Raw genomic sequence first — 6,719 nt, forward strand, 5'->3', positions numbered from 1 at the left:
CATGACCTTCCGTGATGCACCTTCCTCTTTTTGCAGTGTTCTGGACTTGCAGAACTTTGCCCTAGGCCACAACCCAGCACAATGCTTACTTTATATATAAGACTTCGGCATCAATGCGTCTGGGAACTTAGATTTTAGGGCAGAAAGAGCCCTTACATGCCTTCTCTAATCCCTGCATTTGTAGCTGAGGAAACCGAAGCTTCGCGGGTGAAATGGTTTGTGCAAACTTGCATAGCCCAAATAGAATTGGCTCGGCCATGAACTACTTTATTCTTGGAGGAAAAATAACTTGCATTACCTTTTCAGCAATTAAATATCAAATAGCGATTTATTAAGCAGCGTCTCATCATGATATCTTTCCTCTCTGACCACATCTCCTATTACTCTGCATCGTCTCACCTATTCTACTCGAGGTGCATTGGCCTCTGCCCTTACTAGAACACTCCAGGCTTGTGCTCAGGTGTGCACATGGCTAACTACTGAACCTACTTCAAGCCTCTGCTTATTATGGCCTTCTGCAAAAATTTGAAATTGCAGCCCACCTTACCGTCCTCTTTACACTGCCCTACTGTTTATTTCGTGGCACTTACCTTCCCTCACACTCTATGATATGCGTATTGATTTTATTTTTCTCCCCCTTCTAGAATGTAAGCTTTGTAGGGCTGAAATCTTTGGCACTCATTTAGTATTTGTTGGATGAAAGAAGGCATGATTACACTAGCATTAAGTAAAAATTTTAGAGAAATACCTTATGAAGATGCTGTACAAACTAGAGGCTTTCTTTATATTAATTTATTTATATGAATAAATATTCGTTTATTTGTATGAATAAATATGAATTTTACTTATATGAATAAATCCCCTAGCTCAGTATTTCTGAAAATCAATGTGAACCACCTGGGTTCTTGTTAAAATGCAGTTTGGATTTAGTTGTTCTGATTCAGGTTGGGCCTTGAGGGTGCATTTGTAACAAAATACACAAAGAGTGCCAATGCCACTGGCTCTAAGGCCACACTTTGCATAGTAAGGCTTTAACTCAACTAGACTAAGTTTTGGGAAATATTTCGTTTCATGTATTTGTGATGTCCGCTGTCTTAGTCTGTTTGGGTTGCTATAACAAAATACCACAAACTCAGTAGCTTATAGACAACGGAATTGTATTTCTCACAGTCTGGAGACTAGAAGTCCGAGATCAGAGAGCCAGCATGGTCGGGTGAGGGCTACTCTTCTGGCTAGCAAACTTCTAGTTATTTCCTGGCATGACAGAAGAAGGAAGGATCTCTTTTATAAAGCACTAATCCCATGCATGAGGGTTCCACCCTCATGATTCAAGCACCTCCCAAAGGCCACACCACCTAATATCATCGCCTTTGGGAGTTAGAATTTCAACATATGAATTTTGGAGGCACACAAACATTCAGATCATAGCACTCACTATATAAAATTCACCTTCTAATCATTGCAAGGATACAAGGATAAGTAAGAAATGATCGTTGCTGTTTAGGAGTTTATGGAGCATAACATTCAAATCAATTGAATATAATATTCAGTTTAGTTCAGTAAATATCTTCGTAGCAGACATCACAGGTTGGGTTACCCACGAAGTAGACTCTTGGGGGAGATTGATGTGCAAGACATGCTCTTGTATGCTCTTGGGATCGATTCCTGTGAAAGGGAGGTGGAGGGAACAGGATTGAGCAGAAGATGATCTATAATGCCATCCTAACAAAGGCCTCAGCTGACCCCTTGGAGCCAGGATGGCCTTCTAGAGGTATCTTTGAATTGGCACGAGTGGCTTTACCTTCAACTCCCAGCATTGATTAGTCATTGGATACAAAACACCCAGAGAGGGGACATGATTTGGGGTTGCCTGTTTCTTTAAGTAAGGCATTCTCCAAAGAGTACTGGCAGCCTAGGGTGTCTGCCAGTAGCACTCCCAGCAGCAGGGCGAGGATGGAGCTAAATCTCCTAGTCCTGGGCAGACCTTCACAATCAGCATCCATCGGCGGCACTGTGCTAGTCACTTGGATACTAAAGATATTTATTAATTCACTAAATATTATTGAGTGCCACTGTGTGTATCCAACACTGCTCCACACTGAGGTGTAGACCTGAGCAAGACAGACATGACCCCTGCCCTAACGGAGCTTACAGTCTACTGAGGGATTAGGCAGGTGTTAATCAAGCTATTATAAGTACTGAATTTATAACTATTATCAAGGAGAGTCATGGATTTACAGGAGCATAAACAGGAACTTAGTATAAGTTTTAAGGCAATTCTTTCTTTAGGCGGCTACAATTATGTTAGGACCTGAAGGATAAAAGAGGATTAGCCTGAATAAAGCTGGGGGAAGGGAGAATCACAGAGAGGTAAGAGGAAGATCAGTAAAATAATTTAAAAATCCAATAAATAAATCTTATATAGTCACACAGAAGGCGAGTGAACAGTGCCAGTTCCCTTGGTAAACATCTAATGCCTAATGGCCAGAGAGTATCCAAGTATACGTTGGTCCCCACTATATCCTCTGGTGAGTTTTTAAAGCCAAAAAAAACCCAGTGTGGGCTATGGGGTGGGTAAATCCAGGGCCAAGTGTAAAGAGTAGTGCTGCTCAGAGCAAAACTGCATTTTGTAGGCCACGTTCAACATGGCCTAGAGGAAGTTAAATAAAGGCCAAATAAAATAATTTAAGAAATTAAAACTATGTTGTAATAAGAACAGAGACTGGGTGTGCATCACAAACCACACTTTGACTCCTGGCACCGCGCATTTCCTTCCCTTTTTCTCTAGAGCAGAAATGTCTGCCGCTTTCCCTGTAAAGGAAACAGATTGAAAAGTTTGTGGCTAAAGCATTTATTTTTTCTTTTTAAAATAAATTTATTTATTTATTATTTTTATTTTTGGCTGTGTTGGGTCTTTGTTGCTGTGCGCGGGCTTTCTCTAGTTGCAGCGAGTGGGGCTACTCTTCGTCGTGGTGTGTGGGCTTCTCATTGCGGTGGCTCCTCTTGTTGCGGAGCACGGGCTGTAGGCACGTGGGCTTCAGTAGTTGTGGCACGCGGGCTCAGTAGTTGTTGCATGCAAGCTCTAGAGCACAGGCTCAGTAGTTGTGGCGCATGGGCTTAGTTTCTTCGCAGCATGTGGGATCTTCCCGGGCCAGGGCTCAAACCTGTGTCCCCTGCATTGGCAGGCGGATTCTTAACCACTGCTCCACCAGGGAAGCCCCTGTGGCTAAAGCATTTAGTTCTGAATCCTGATTGTTCTATAAATTAAAGCCGATACTCCCCTACCTTCTCACACTCTACCCTTGCCTCCACACTGCCCCTTACTTAACTATGTTTTAGCCATTATGTATCCACAAACACATAAGCACTGAAATTGTGGCGGCTATTACAAAGAGCAGAACAGGATTATTGGAGCATACATTCTCTCTGTCTTCCACTAGAAAGTAAGCTCCTTATTTTCTTCACTGCCATATCCCCTGCACCAGGCAGGGTAAGTGCCTATAATTCCATTAATATTTATTGAATAAATGTATGAATGGACAAAGCAAGCTTGTGAACAAAGCAAGCTTGCGGGAATGTAGCAGATATAGTTAAAATTATGATCGATCAAGCTATAATTGAATCACTGATGAGAATTTAGCCATGCTTGGGTATCATACTGGTACCAAACCAAGTACTATCTGTTCTTGCCCTGCACACAGCCCCCTTTTGAGGAGAGCTCTCATGCTGACGTCTGATCATATCAGATCAAACCCCTGATTCAAAGGCAGTTATCCATAGACTGCAGAGTCTTCTAGTAGATGGCTTGTTTTGGAGCACTGCCTAAGATCAATGCTACATGCTAGATTATGACTGTGGCAGGCATTGTTCATTGACTGACTGCTAATAACCTTTCTCCTTGCTTCCTTCCCACTATAGAGTCTATAAAGGCTCAATAGTCACTTTCCCAAGCTTCATGGCAGCTGCATAGTCATATGACATAGTTCCGGTCAACAGGAAGTAAGCAGAAGTCTGTGAGCACGTGTGTGTGTGTGTGTGTGTGTGTGTGTGTGTGTACGTGAGAGAGAGAGAGAGAGAGACAGACAGACAGACAGATGCAACAAGAGAGCTTGCTGGCTTTGACCCTTCTCTAATCTTCCTGCCTTAAATGTAGGCACATGATGCCTGGATCTGCAGCTGCTATCTTGCAACCATGAGGAAACACGATTAAGGATGAAAAACCAACAGCTAAAAATGGAAGAATAGAAAAATAGAATACCTGAGATACTGATGTTAGCATTGAGCAGCTGAACCAATATCGGCAATCACCTACCTCTGGACTCTTGTCATAGGAGGAAAAATAAAGCCCTATTGATTCAAGCCATTGCCAGTTTGGTTTTCTGTTAATTAAGTTGACATTTTTTCACACTCAATGTCAGACCAACCTAAACAAATTCTCTTTCAGAGAGCTGGGATGTAAACCTCAATGGAAGGAAGGTTGGCTGAGGGGGGCAGGGAGGGGGAGGGAAGAAAGAAAAAAGAAGAAACAAGAAACTCAGGGACAGAAAGTAGAACACCAGAATAGTAGGCAAAGAAGATCCCGTGTTGAGGGGAGAAAAAGAGGCCCAAGTCTTGGAGCTGCAGCAGCAGCCAGAGGCTTCATAGCACTGCTGTGTACCCTGAAGAGTGCTCCCCCAGTGTGCTCCCTAAGGACCAGCTTCAATGGTGATTGTTTCCTCTTTTGACTTTCCCATACATTTGCACCAAAATTCCTTGTCACTAAAGGTAATGAGAGTGTCTCTGTCCCTTGCAACTAAAAGAACCCACCTAACATAATTTCCAGCCATGTGTGGTCAGTTCCATAAAGGACAGCTATCGTGTTCTTTTAGAAAACATTTCTCAATATCACACAAAACACAGGGCTGGATAAACTGTTGCTGAGCAGGAACGAAGCAATGTAAAGAAGCGTGCAACTTGTCTTCAGTGCTTCGCACTTCCTCTTTCAGAGCTTCTTCCTCTCAAAGTGCTTTCCCACATCACACCAATGCCCTTTTGCTGCTTTTCAGCTACTGGGAGTCCTCCTTTGAGAATACCTAGAACTGCCCTGGGTCACAAGGCTTCAGCTTAAGGTTTCTCTCCACCTTAATCTTTGATCAACATTTAGATAAATGGCTCTGTTATCTGCAGGCAGATGCTTTTAGCTGGCTCTGAGTAAAGATGAATAAACAGATTGATTTATAGATATCAGCATTTTGAAAGCCATTTTTGGGTTAGTACTCCTATATATTTTAGCATTATAACTTTCTAACTAGCACAGCAATGAATTTACAACCATGACATTGGAGGTCTTGACAAAAACCGAGAGAGTAACGTATTTTGCTCTGAAAGAGGGGTCTTTTAGGTACCTTTAAAATTATAGGACAACCCACCTTCCAAAAGACAGGGCACACCTAATACTAGTTACTGCAAACTAGCAGCTCATGGACTAAAGTCAGCCTGTAGACATGTTTTGTTTGGTCAGCAGAGATAATTTTATTTTCGTTGGTCCTAGGTAGAGTATAGATTCCTTTTAAGTTTTTGATATTTATATTTATTAATATTATCCTGTACACCAATACTGGGTTTCTAGAGCAGAGCAGATTATTTTATTTATTTATTTATTTATTTTGCGGTACGCGGACCTCTCACTGTTGTGGCCTCTCCCATTGCGAAGCACAGGCTCCAGACGCACAGGCTCAACGGCCATGGCTCATGGGCCCAGCCGCTCCATGGCATGTGGGATCTTCCTGGACCGGGGCACGAACCCGTGTCCCCTGCATCGGCAGGCGGACTCCCAACCACTGTGCCACCAGGGGAGCCCCAGAGCAGATTGTTATTTACTTACAGCAAATAATCATCCCGTCTCCCCTTTGTCCCAATTCTTATCCCTGGACCATACGATGTCATGTTACTTGTAACAGTGTCTCCTGTAGGTGAGCAAATCACTCTCCCCCAAATCAGCCTACACATTTATATATCTCTCCCTTTTTGAGAGAAAAAGTGAAATCTTTTGCTCCCTCTTGTGAACAAATTCTCCTTGAGGACACAAAGGAGAGGGATCCTGGGTTCTTACCCTTTGGGATGTGAATAAATTTGTCCACATACAAGATAAGACTAGAGGCTCCAGCTTTACATCACAGAAGACGTCTGCATGGTCCTGCGGGGGTGGGGATGAGGTGGGGTGGGTGCGTGAGGGGCTTTCATTGCTCTTTGACTCTAAAGAAAACAAAAAGCTCTAGGTAAATCTCTCTGGAATTCTCATTAGGCAATCACTCATAAATTCACATCCAGTCTTGTTCTTTTAGCTCAGATCCCAAATGTCAGTAAAATTTGCTCAGAAAATCATAGCATGAAACATAAACACGTAAAACAAAAAATTTTTCTCTACAGCCTACCATTCCCCAGTTGAACCACAGGCCCACTGTCTCATTCACTTCACACATTGCTTGATTTATGCTACCTTCTGGGTTCTTGTAGGCATTTGAGTTTGGGACCTCTACTTCATATCATTCTTTAATTTAAATTAACCTTTAATGAAAGCTTTCCACGAAGCTATCACGATCAATACTTTGGTCAAAGAATGTATATGTCCTACCATCCAGACCTCTAAAAAGAGAATTGAAATACATTAAGTTTGTGTGAAAGAAGAATTCATAATATGATATTTTGGACTAGAAATCAAACCAAAATAAGAAGATAAT

The sequence above is a fragment of the Delphinapterus leucas genome, chromosome 12 (assembly GCF_059928025.1).
Source record: "Delphinapterus leucas isolate spDelLeu-1000000601 "Yukka" chromosome 12, BTC_Dleu_Yukka2, whole genome shotgun sequence".
Lineage (NCBI taxonomy): Eukaryota > Metazoa > Chordata > Mammalia > Artiodactyla > Monodontidae > Delphinapterus > Delphinapterus leucas.